This window comes from Convolutriloba macropyga, chromosome 2 (assembly GCF_964194025.1).
Source record: "Convolutriloba macropyga chromosome 2, txConMacr16.3, whole genome shotgun sequence".
Lineage (NCBI taxonomy): Eukaryota > Metazoa > Xenacoelomorpha > Acoela > Convolutidae > Convolutriloba > Convolutriloba macropyga.
The window spans coordinates 37,871,555-37,884,193 of record NC_134469.1 but is presented as its reverse complement, the minus strand read 5'-3'; the positions used below and the strand labels follow the sequence as shown (position 1 = coordinate 37,884,193).

Genomic DNA, 12,639 nt, shown 5'->3' with positions numbered 1-12,639 from the left:
GCAAAAATTGATTGTTTCAATTTGAATTATTTTGTTATTCTGAGAGAAACAAGTTTGTTATACAGCAAAGCTGAGCAATTAGTTATTAGGAGTAATTGAGCGACAAGTAATGCAACGGCATTCTACAGTATAGCGAATAGTACAGTTCACAAAAATTAACTGCAAAAAGACAATATCCGGACAGATTTGAAACCGCTGAATCGAACGGGGCGGTGTAAAGTTCTCCTTGACGTTGATAGGAGAGCAGCCGTTACAGGCTTTGTTTATAACGGTGAGAAATGCATAATTCAGTCTAAAATTCATTCCTCGAATTTCTTTGTCAATTACTGAAGGAAAGTTTTAGAACTCAAATTTTATGAGTCATCTTATCGATAGAAGCTAGTTTCAACTATGTCTTAAATGACTAAACTCTCATTTTAACAACCCTTTTAAACATTCAGTGCCTAACATTGTGACTGGAGTTTTCTCTTGTCAGCTACATGAACGGACCATACGGACCAAATCAATGTGCACCAATTGATCAATTTGATGACTGGAGTAAATAATTGGAATAAAAGTCTATAAATTAAAATAGTTATTCAAAATTTTGGAATTTTGAAAAATTAATAACGGAGCAATAAGATTGGTAACCAGAGCAGTCGCACAACATTGAAAGTCCCTACAACATCATCTAAAAGAAGACGCTATTTACTTATATGGTTTAATGGCTTAAAACGACTAAACTCTTATTTAAACAGCCCTTTTAAAATCAGTATCTAACATGGTGACAGGAGCTCCAATCGATACTTTTGATGATTAGAATAAAGAAATGGAATAAAATTCAGCATATAAAATTGAACCTCTCTCTACCATGAGAATAAAACAACATGACAGGTCAATATAACGTTCGATATAAGAAAGAACAATTAGTTTTTAACTGATTCTTTTATTGCACACGCCATTCCAATTTATAATAGTCTTCCTTCTAATATTAGACTGAAAACAACATCGAAAGCTTCTTTAAAAAAAGAACTGAAAGAATATTTTTGAAGGACCCAAAAGTAATTGATATAAAAGATGACGTTGAGAGCATTAGATTTTAATTTTATTTTTTAATCTTCATGATGTACATATAAAATTTTGAGAACATTTTATGCTAGCATTTTAGGCCATTTTTTAATAATGTAAGGTCAAATTTTTACTCAAGTAATTTAATAATTTATAATTTTACATAATGTTATATTCTTAACTTTACATGGCCTCTTTTACCATTTGCTTTTTATACTTATGTGTACCAGAGGAAATTAACAATGTTCTTTTTTTATAAAACTCTAAATTCGAATAGTTATTCAAACTTTTGGGATTTTGAAAAATTGACAATGGAGCAATAAGAGTGGCAACCAGACCAGCCGCACAACATTGGAATTCCCACAGCAACATCTAAAAGAAGACGCTATTTTGTTTTTTCTGACACTTGTAGTAGCAGCTGGAGCCGCTTTTGAAGATATTATAACAGTATTGCGGGATACCTTCACAAATTATGGTTTTATTGAAATCAAAATGTTAAATTAGAAAGCCAGAAGGTTAATTCGATTTCAGACACGCTAGAAAACTTCTTAGCAAAGCTTAGAAAACAAGCGCAGAAACTTTATGCAACCACAGTAAATAATGTGGCCACCAGAGATAGAACTCCGGAAGATGATGATAGAGCCGAAATAGAATATGTAGCAAGAGACGCCTCTTTTTTAGTCTGCGAAAATAGTGAAATGAGCAAATTAGGCGTCGCTTCATTAAAACCATGCCCAATTCGCCGAAGCTTAAGTTATTGGAGAAACGGTGGCAGATACAATTGCTGCTTTATGCACTTTAGTTAGACAGCAGTTTGTTATTAGAGAAACGTATTCTTGAGATGAGTGTTTTGAGGATAGTTTCAACGAATTAGGCGGACATGCAAATGGTAAAGTTTTTAAAACTGTAAATGAAGTGTCGGTAAGCCACAAAGAAATTCAGCAAAACTTTAATCAAACTAGAACAGAGTATGAAAACAACACACACAATATCAACCGTTTTTTTCTCAACAACTTTCAACACATCAAATGCAATATAACAATTTCATTCCTGAACAAAGCTATAAGGCCTAAAATGTGGTTTAGTCATATTCCATGACCACCTGAAGTTCAGAGCTGATTTACAATGGTATCAACGCATTTCCTGCTAAATGGATTTGTTTTCCATTACCCATTTCTCTGAAACAATTGTTTCCAACTAACATTGACAAATTTGAAAAATACAAAAAAAACTACAGAAGATCTTGATTTGTTTTAAAAGCTAAAATAGGGCATTCATAACTCGAAGCAAACGCTGACACCAGAGAATCTTGAGGCAATCGCAGAACCAATTAATGCCGGAATGAAATGTTTTAACCAGTTTTATTTGACAAACTTGGAAGTTATGTCCCTATAAAGCTCTCACTATCATTAACCATTTTCTGTATTTGACAATCAACGCTACATATTCTCTTCATGTACCTTTACCATAAAGCAGATTCTGAACGAATGATGGCACCAAGTTTGATGAAGTTAAACGGTAACAACATCATCTCGTTAAATACAGTAGTCTCAGTACCACGAAACGTGAAGACTGAAGTGATACGAAATTTACGTCATTACACAAGGAGACGTCGCCTTAGTCCAACCAAAACGACACTCACTCCCTCAATCATCAACACTCTCTGTGAATTGAATGGACACCCTCAAACTAAATGATGAAGGACTCAAGGATTCCGTTCGTGTGAGAGATATGCCTGCAACTGATAAAGAACGTAACCTTCAGGATGAATTCTACGAATTAACTACTAAGCATATAAATACCCATACTTTAAGTTTTGAAAACTTTACCGAAAATTTTGGCATTACGCGTTTAATCCTTAAAACAAATGTCTTCATGTAACGGCTGCTCTCCTATCAAAGTCAAGGAAAACTTTACACCGCCCAGTTCGTTTCAGCGGTTTCAAATCTGTCCGGATATTGTATTTTTGCCGTTAACTTTTGTGAACTGTATTATCCGCTATACTCTAGAATGCCGTTGCATTACTTAACACTCAATAATTCCAAATAACTACTTTTTCAGCTTTGCCGAATAACAAATAACTTCTCTTCAATTAAGTGAAAATCCAAAATTTCAAATAACCAATTAGTCTCAAATTAGAGGTTTTTCAATGATATCTCCTTAACCACAAATGCTAGTGAGATAAAACTTCTCAGGATGATGAACACTAGGTAGGCCTACTATCTGATGTAAAAATAAACAACGCTGGACAGACGCCGTTGGTGGGGCTTCCTTTTGTATTTTATACCCAATCTTAATACATGGGGCGAAAACTTCAATGTTGAATAACTCTGTAAGTAATGATTCAAAATTGAGCAAACTTGGCAGTGCACTACACTGTCATACAAGTATTCAAACGAGAAAGAAATGAATTGAATCGGTTAAATGATCTTCGAGAAATAACACAACAAATTTCGGCTCAGATTTGAATATTCTGAATTAATTTAATGAACACTTTTTGTTTCTCAATTGGCCTCAATAACACCAATTTCAAACTAGGCTAGGCTTTGTTAGAGCCAGTAAGAGCAACTGACTATGTGCTTTGCACAAAGTTTCTCTTACTTAGGAACTTTGTTCCTCAGAAAAGGAAGATTGAGAATATCAAAGTTAATTCTCTTTTCAACAAGTCAAAGTAAAGTTAAAACTGTACAATCACTAATATGATCTACAGAAAAAAGACACAGTAACAATTAGTTTACCGCTCAAGAAAGTGTGCTTCAATACGCACGGTATGTCAATTTAATAAGACCAAATTCACAAGTTTCAACTGATTCTTGGTAGTTTTTCAAGCTCTTTTTATGCTGCTAGTCACGTGGATTTACATGTCAAATTCAACTGTTGATTGGTTGTAGATAATAATGTCGACAGAATGTGAACACTTTTCCATAACGTCACTTTTTCAGTGTAAATTTGATGTCATGGGAAATTTGTTAACCATGTAGAAGTTTTGTCGAATATTCTGTATCAATAACAGGTTGATTCGCAATCCAATCACAAAGAATCTGATGCAATACTTACTGTTAGGTCGTAGTATTGTTTTGCTGGTGGTTGAGGTAGTTTTCGAGTTTGAGTTATAGTTTGACTTCATGAATGACGATTGCGTACTAACAATAGTTGCTAAATATAAATGTTGAACAAAGTGAACAAATCCGTATGGCTTCAGTAGAATGTAGCATTAATTCGCTTGTCATGCTATTCTAAATTGAAATTGAGTTGTTAAGCTCAGCTGCCACATCGCCGGCCCTGTTTTCTATCGCGAAAACTTCTTTTTCAGGTAGTACTGGGGCGAGCTTCACTACTGGTCTCTTGTACACTCCGTCGTTCGTTCGAACTATCGCATATCGAATCACACCGTCAGACCCATCGATGGTCTTCGTAACTCGACCTAGGTTGTAATATCCACGCTTATTGCTATCTTCGATCAACCAAACGAGATCGCCTTCTTTAAGGGTTTCGTTCGCCGTAGATCGCCATTTTTGCCGATTATTCAGAGTTGGCAGATATTCTTTACGAAATCTGTCCCATATGAGATTTGCATATGTTTGAGTTTGTCGGAAGAACTTTCGATGATCAACAAATTCTCCCGCACACGTTAGATAGGGTAAGCAAACATTCCTGTTGCCAAGCGAAAATGATTGGGGGTCAATGCTTCTAAGTCATTAACATCTGAACTGACTGGAGTCAAAGGTCTTGAGTTCAACGTCTGCTCCACGATACACATCGTTGTTGAAAGAACGTCCTCGGTGACTGATCTGTTCCCCAATACTGCATACATTGCTTTCTTGCAACTTCTCACTAACAGTTCCCATACTCCTCGAAAAAGAGGTGCTGCCGGTGGGTTGAACTTCCATCTGATCCCTGGTTGAGTTAGATGTTCTTCGATCCCTTCTTTGTTCCATGCCGCGACGTTATCTGCAAACTCTCTTTCAGCTCCGACAAAGTTTGTCCCGTTGTCACTGATGATTGTACTTGGTTTGCCTTTTCGCGCAATAAATCTCATTATTGCATTAAGACAACTATCTGTGTCTAACTTAGGTACCACTTCTATATGCACCGCTCTCATAGTTAGACATGTAAAGAGACAACACCATCGCTTTTCGTTTCTTCGCCCAATCTTCACAATGAAAGGGCCAAAGTAGTCAACTCCAACATTCGTAAAGGCTGTTGAATTATCTAACCGCTCTTCGGGTAGATCGGCCATTACTTGTGCTATCGTTTGCGCTCTGCCCTTTCTGCAGGTAACGCACTTGTTCTTAAAACGCACTTGTTCGCAAAATGGGATAGTTTGTATTAAAGTCCAGTTGATTTTGTCTATTCTGCCTTTGGCTCAAAAAAGTCCTTCTTCATCTAGGAAAGGTGAGAGCTGTAGGATTTTGCTGCCTTTTGGAATTTCCTTTTCAGCTTTGAGAGATTTCATCTCTTCACCAAACTGTTCTTGTTGTAGTAGCTTGAAGATTGTTGCTTTTGCTTTTCCCCTTTCTTCGATGCTGACTATGAGTGTTGCTGGTTTGTGTTTGTTCAATGCTCGCTGTACGTATGCCACTGTATTTACTAGTCTGTTGAAGTTACTGAATCGTTCCCACTGAATAACAGCTTCCTTTTCTTCAGCCTGTATCATAAATACTGATGAGGGTATATTCTCTTCATCTGATGCAAAGATTAGGTTCACTTGCTCTGGCCATTCACTTTTTGGTCGTTTTAACCAGGCCGGCCCAGTGAGCCACTCACTTCTCTTGAGTTCTTCAATGTTGATTGCTCTGGTGCCAATGTCCGCTGGGTTGTTAATACCACTGACATGTTTCCACTGTGTAACATCGGTTGTATCTAGTATCTCAGCTACTCGATTGGTCACAAACACTTGTTGTTTACGATGGGAATTGTGTATCCACTGCAATACCGTAGTTGAGTCTGACCAAAAACTGCAACTATTTATCTTCATTTCATGTTCCTTGACTATCTGTTCTTTCATTCTCACTGCCATGACTGCCGTTTGCAATTCCAATCGCGGTATTAAAAGATGCCTCATCGGTGCCACTCTGCATTTCCCAATGACAAATGCTAAGTCAGCTGAGTTTTCTTTTGGTTGTGAACGTAGATAGGCCACTGCACACATCGTGTCTTCAGATGCGTCAGCAAACACATGAAGTTCGACTTTATCCCTCTCTCTGTTGAAGTATCTTCTATCGATGCTTTTTTCAGCCACTATTGGAAATTGTTCCTTCCATCTCAGGAATTCTTCTTCTTCACTAGGCTCCACTTCGTTGTCCCAATGTTATCCATTCTTAGTCCAGATGCCTTTCAGAAATTGTCTCATGTGAACACTGAACGGAGCAAACAATCCGATCGGGTCGAATACTGAAGATACCAGTGATAGAATTCTCCTCTGCGTTATAGGTGTTTCAACTTCTTTGTTGGTACCTCTGCACACTTGAAGACTATCATCAGTAACAGTCCACTGTAGTCCTAGAACTGAGGATCCCTCCGTACTGGGTTCCACTTCGACTTGCTTCGTGTTGCTGATTGACTTCAAGTCTTCTGGGATTGCTTTGGTAACTGCATCGCTGTTGCTTATCCACTTCTTCGATTCAAATCCATGTTGTGAGAGAAGAGGTTGTAGTTGATTGAAGACTTCAATTGCTTCTTCCGGGGTTTCTACTGATTTGATGAAATTAGAAGTTGTTTTGTATTGCGTTGGTTGCTATTGGATACTCTTCTTCGTTGCCAGTCCCACTCGCTTGAGAGCATAGTTTGCGCAAGTTGGAGAACTCTTAGCTCCAAATACGTGACGCTGATATTCGTATATCTGAACAGGTTCGTTAGTTCTTGGACGCCATAAAAACCTCAAGCAACTTCTATCCTGTTCGGGAACTTGCACTTGTAGAAACTTCGATTCGATGTCGGCTGTTAGGGCTATTGGTCCTTCACGGAATCTGAATATTGTTACAATCAAGCCATGTAGCAGATCAGGTCCCGCTATTAGCTTACCATTTAGGCATATGTCTTTGTACTTTGATGCGGCATTGCAAACACGTCTTACTTTGCCAGGCTTGTTCGGGTTTAGCACTGGATGTTGGGGCAAATACCATTCTTTCCCGAAGGTGCATTTCACTTCGGACTCGTCCAATATCTTTACGAATCCTTTTTCTACATCTGTATCTATTGACTGTTGATACAAACTCTTCAGGTTTGGGTCCCTTTGGAATCTTCGCTCCAGTGAGTAAAGCTGTCCCAGGGCTGAGCTGTAGTTGTTCGGTAGGTTTGGCTCTGGTTCACTCCACAGCATTCCCACTTCGTACCGCTCGCCTGTGAACTTCTTCTTACTCTGTAGCATCTTCTGTGCCTGCAGTTCTTTCTTTGACTGACTGACGACGTTGATTTTGGAAGCATAGGTTTCTACGTCCCACCAGGTTGGAATATTCTCAGCCACTTTCACATCTTCTGTGAAGGCGAAATAACATTTTGTCTTCTTTTGCCCGTCATGGGTCCACTGACTACCCATCCTAGCTCTGTTGGAACGGTGAAAGGTTCACTTCGTGTTCCTATCTTATAGTCCAATGGGTGTTGTAGCTCATAAGCATCTTGACCAAGGATGATGCCAACTTCCATCAAGTTGAAGCTTTTGTTGGGTAGAACACTCAAGTGATTGAAGCTTTGCTTCAATTTGCTGTAGTTGTAGTTTGTGTTTCCCAAGGAGCTTGACGGGTGTGCAAACGCTTCGATTGAATGCACCTTTGAATGTAGTCCCTTTATTTTGAGAGGAACCTTTTCTGTCTTCAGATCCTTCGTTCCGTGTATGCCAGCTTTGTTGAGCGTCACATCGGTGCTTTGGGCTCGTAACTTCTCTTGCACACTCTGATCGATGAATGAAACCGTTGATCCACTAACGAGGAAAGCATATGTGTTCAGCCTGTTGCCACCGCTCCGTATTGAGACAGGAACTATCTGAAGAAAGCTAGTATCTTCGTTACTATGTTTGATTGTTGCTGCGCTTACGTTGTCTGCGTGATTGCCCTCGTCCATTTGGTTTTCTGAGTGTAGCAATCGGTTGTGCTTCTTGATGCATCCATTGACGCCGCACGCGTTGACCTTACAATCTTTGATTGCATGCCCTTTGCCTAGACATCCGTAACATAAGCGTTGCTTCCTCACTGCTGCGTACCGATCATTCACACTCATGTTCCTGAATAGTGGACAGTTCCATATTTAATGAGTGCCATCAGCCAGCGGACAGTGATCACTTTGCGTTTGCTTCGTTTCTTTCACGTTAGAACTTGCACTGAAGTTCGATGTTTTCGAGAACCGTTTGTCTCTATTTGTGCTTCTTCGGTCTTCTTCTCTTCGCTCTCCCTTGAAAGCTGAAAACCCTTCGTGCGCGAATGCTATCCTAGATAGCCACTTTTCAAACATAATCAGTTCAGGCCAATCTTCATCTTTATCATCAACATAGAACCACCACTTCTCTTTGAGAACTTGAGGTAGTTTATCTACTGCCATATACAAAGTCGAGCTTGATTGCAGATCACCAATCTGCTTGTACTCTTTGAGCACGTTCACAAAGTTCGAAACAATAACTGAGAAACTGGTCAGACCTGTTGAGTCGTGAGGTTTCACCTGACTTTCTTTGCGAAGACTCTCCAGTTGTGCATCAATGATCACTGGCCTTCCAAATTTCCTCTCCAGAATACTCCATGCAGCACTATAGAACTGTCCAGAATAGCCCATTTCAGAGATTGCTGACCTTGCCTTGCCAGTCAGTAGTGTCTTCAGATGGCTCATCTTCTCTGAGTCTGGTATTGGTCGTTGATCCACTGTAGCAATGAACATACTAGACCACTCCGGCCATTCGAGAGGGTTTCCGTCGAATTTGTTCAACTTCAGCTTTTGTAGGTTATTGCTACCTGCATACCCACTGTTGTATCGTAGTAGACCACCTCTGGGGGAAGCGTCCCGGTCTTCAACACTTGAGGATCGGTCTCGTGAACTGCGATATTGTGAGAAGTGACTATGCCTGTTCACTTCAGGGGTTACTTCGAAGCGAGCTGTTGATCGTTCTGGTGTTAGAAGGTTGTCGATCCTGCTGGCCCAGTCTGAGACATCTCTCTTCTTTGGGGTCCAGTTGAAGCGTGATTTGTCGCGAGCACCAGTTGATTGGGAACGAGCATCATCGTTCTCTAATGCTGTTCTCTTCACTTTGCGCTCTAGCTCACGCTCTTCCTCCAGCAGTTGATGCTTGGTTTCCAGTTCCTTCATTTGCATTTCTAGCTCTAGCTTCCTCCGCTCGAACCGTGCCTGTTCCAGTCGCATCTTGGTTTAGAATTCGATATCGAATTTCTTCATCCTTTCCTCGCGCCTTTGCTTTGCTGAAGATGTTTCCGAAACATTCTCCGTCTCTTGGCCACTTGCTGTTGCTCCATTTTGCACTGTTTGAGAAACTGGGTTGTCCGTTGGGTAGTTGTTATTGCTCTAGCTGTCGTTCACTTCTTGGGTTGCGTTGCTTTGCTCTGCATTCATTGCTGGTTGCGTGCCTTTGCTTAAATATGCAAGCCAATGATAGTCCAAACTTGCTTTGCACTTCCTTGCTTCTTCCAGATGCTCTTCAACGAAATTAGCTTGATAGGGCACAAGCATGTTTCGACGCTGCAGTTGCTTGGGTAATTCGTCCTCTAGATGGTGAACAGTCTGTTGGTAGAGGACCTTTAGTTTGTCGGGTCGATCTGAATCTTCAATAATTTTGTAGCCAATCCCTGTTTTGGTGTTGACTTCTTCCAATAAATCTTGGAACTTCTTGTCGTACCTTTGAGTTGTTTATTAAAGCTCCTCTCTGCTGATTGTGCTTGGATTGCCTGATTGCCTTTTGCTTTGCTTGTTCCGTTTAAACGGGGTTAGTTCTTCAACGTAATTTGTGAAGTGCACTCGTAACTTTCGCTCTGCCTCACTGGCGTTGCGCTGTTGATTTGTTTGATTCTCTTTGGGGGGTGCCTTCGGCACTCTCTTCATCAGATTGGACAGCAGTTTGCCTTCCACTGTCCAGTTCGGCGGACCAAATGTAACGGCTGCTCTCCTATCAAAGTCAAGGAAAACTTTACACCGCCCAGTTCGTTTCAGCGGTTTCAAATCTGTCCGGATATTGTATTTTTGCCGTTAACTTTTGTGAACTGTATTATCCGCTATACTCTAGAATGCCGTTGCACTACTTAACACTCAATAATTCCAAATAACTATTTTTTCAGCTTTGCCGAATAACAAATAACTTCTCTTCAATTAAGTGAAAATCCAAAATTTCAAATAACCAATTAGTCTCAAATTAGAGGTTTTTCAATGATATCTCCTTAACCACAAATGCTAGTGAGATAAAACTTCTCAGGATGATGAACACTAGGTAGGCCTACTATCTGATTTAAAAATAAACAACGCAGGACAAACGCCGTTGGTGGGGCTTCCTTTTGTATTTTATACCCAATCTTAATACATGGGGCGAAAACTTCAATGTTGAATAACTCTGTAAGTAATGATTCAAAATTGAGCAAACTTGGCAGTGCACTACACTGTCATACAAGTAATCAAACGAGAAAGAAATGAATTGAATCGGTTAAATGATCTTCGAGAAATAACACAACAAATTTCGGCTCAGATTTGAATATTCTGAATTAATTTAATGAACACTTTTTGTTTCTCAATTGGCCTCAATAACACCAATTTCAAACTAGGCTAGGCTTTGTTAAAGCCAGTAAGAGCAACTGACTATGTGCTTTGCACAAAGTTTCTCTTACTTAGGAACTTTGTTCCTCAGAAAAGGAAGATTGAGAATATCAAAGTTAATTCTCTTTTCAACAAGTCAAAGTAAAGTTAAAACTGTACAATCACTAATATGATCTACAGAAAAAAGACACAGTAACAATTAATTTACTGCTCAAGAAAGTGTGCTTCAATACGCACGGTATGTCAATTTAATAAGACCAAATTCACAAGTTTCAACTGATTCTTGGTAGTTTTTCAAGCTCTTTTTATGCTGCTAGTCACGTGGATTTACATGTCAAATTCAACTGTTGATTGGTTGTAGATAATAATGTCGACAGAATGTGAACACTTTTCCATAACGTCACTTTTTCAGTGTAAATTTGATGTCATGGGAAATGTGTTAACCACGTAGAAGTTTTGTCGAATACTCTGTATCAATAACAGGTTGATTCGCAATCCAATCACAAAGAATCTGATGCAATACTTACTGTTAGGTCGTAGTATTGTTTTGCTGGTGGTTGAGGTAGTTTTCGAGTTTGAGTTATAGTTTGACTTAATGAATGACGATTGCGTACTAATAATAGTTGCTAAATATAAAAGTAGAACAAAGTGAACAAATCCGTACGGCTTCAGTAGAATGTAGCATTAATTCGCTTGTCATGCTATTCTAAATTGAACTGCTTGAAATGACATTGGGGCGCTATTCAATTTAATTTCTGAGTTGTTAAGCTCAGCCGCCACACTTCATATGTTTATTTTCACCTTTAATGCGGTTAATCATTTTATTCTTTATGGTTTTTAACTTCCCCTCATCTCTCAAATCTCTTATCGTTTAATCTTATTGTTAATCTTTAATGTTGCTTCAAAGTGTTTTTTTATACTGTTATTTGAAAAACAATGATTGTTATTGTCTGAAACTTCTTATTTTATAATAAAAAAATCGGGTGGAAACTGAAAAAAAAACATCGTTATATTCTTTTGAAAAAAGTATCGTTATATTCTTTTGAATCTGTGATGCTTTAATGTTGACTCATAACTGATGTTAGTGTACAGTTTTCAGTGAATTTGTTCATGGACTGAGGTTAGTGTCATCTGCTTCTTTCACTGTCTTCACTCACACTTGATATTTCCTCATTAACATTTGATCTTTTCTTTGTGTAGTGACGATAATTTAATTAAATTAACTAATTGGTTTCAAGGCCATATTTGGTTCTCATCTCCTTCTAGGACCATATTTTGTTTATTTTAATACAAAAGATTCTGCTGACAACTTAATTGTCACTCGTAGGAACTTGTAAAATGTATAGCTAAAATACTTGAATATTTATCTTTTTAAGTTTCGAAAAAAAAGCTTGTATAATTGGTAAATACTGTAGACGAAGCAAAGTACTTGGTGAAGAAATTGTATGGTTAAAGCAGGTGATTTTTCAATTGTATATGTACTCAATGAACAGCAAGAAATGTGCAACCGTGGATATGGACACGCTTGATTTATAGATAATTTTTCACAGAGGACCAATACAACCAGAGGTACAGATCTGTGGTACTTCAGAAGACCAGAACACCGGAGGACTATCCAAAAAACCAGTTGATCAAAGCTCTTCACTAAATTCAAACTTTCTTTGTTCTCGATATTACTCTTTGCTATCAACAACATCAGCCATATTCAATTGATAACTTTATAGAAATCTTGTTTTCGTTCGAAATTAGTTCTCAATTACAACTCAGTAAAATGTTCGTATAAAAGGGATAGCTGGCATCCGAAAGCACTCTAAATAACTAAACAACTAAGTTATCATCTAAACAAAGCTTCTC

General features: G+C 38.6%; 3 protein-coding genes across 5 annotated transcripts in view; 2 read left to right on the top strand and 1 right to left on the bottom strand.

Moving 5' to 3' along the window:
- The window catches only part of LOC142358640 (uncharacterized), a 478,284-nt gene that overhangs the window by 98,640 nt on the left and 367,005 nt on the right, over positions 1-12,639 (top strand). The gene's annotated exons all lie outside the window — the stretch shown is intronic.
- The window catches only part of LOC142358647 (electron transfer flavoprotein subunit alpha, mitochondrial-like), a 305,039-nt gene that overhangs the window by 156,263 nt on the left and 136,137 nt on the right, over positions 1-12,639 (bottom strand). The window contains exon 1 of one of the 2 annotated variants that reach the window (XM_075410113.1): positions 3,824-3,833. The exons of the other annotated variant lie outside the window; for it this stretch is intronic. The gene's annotated coding sequence lies outside the window, so the exon portion shown is untranslated. Of the gene's footprint in view, positions 1-3,823; positions 3,834-12,639 lie in introns of those variants that run through there. 2 annotated transcript variants of the gene reach the window in all.
- Positions 1-12,639, top strand: part of LOC142358638 (uncharacterized) — an 88,382-nt gene that overhangs the window by 40,298 nt on the left and 35,445 nt on the right. The window lies entirely within an intron of this gene.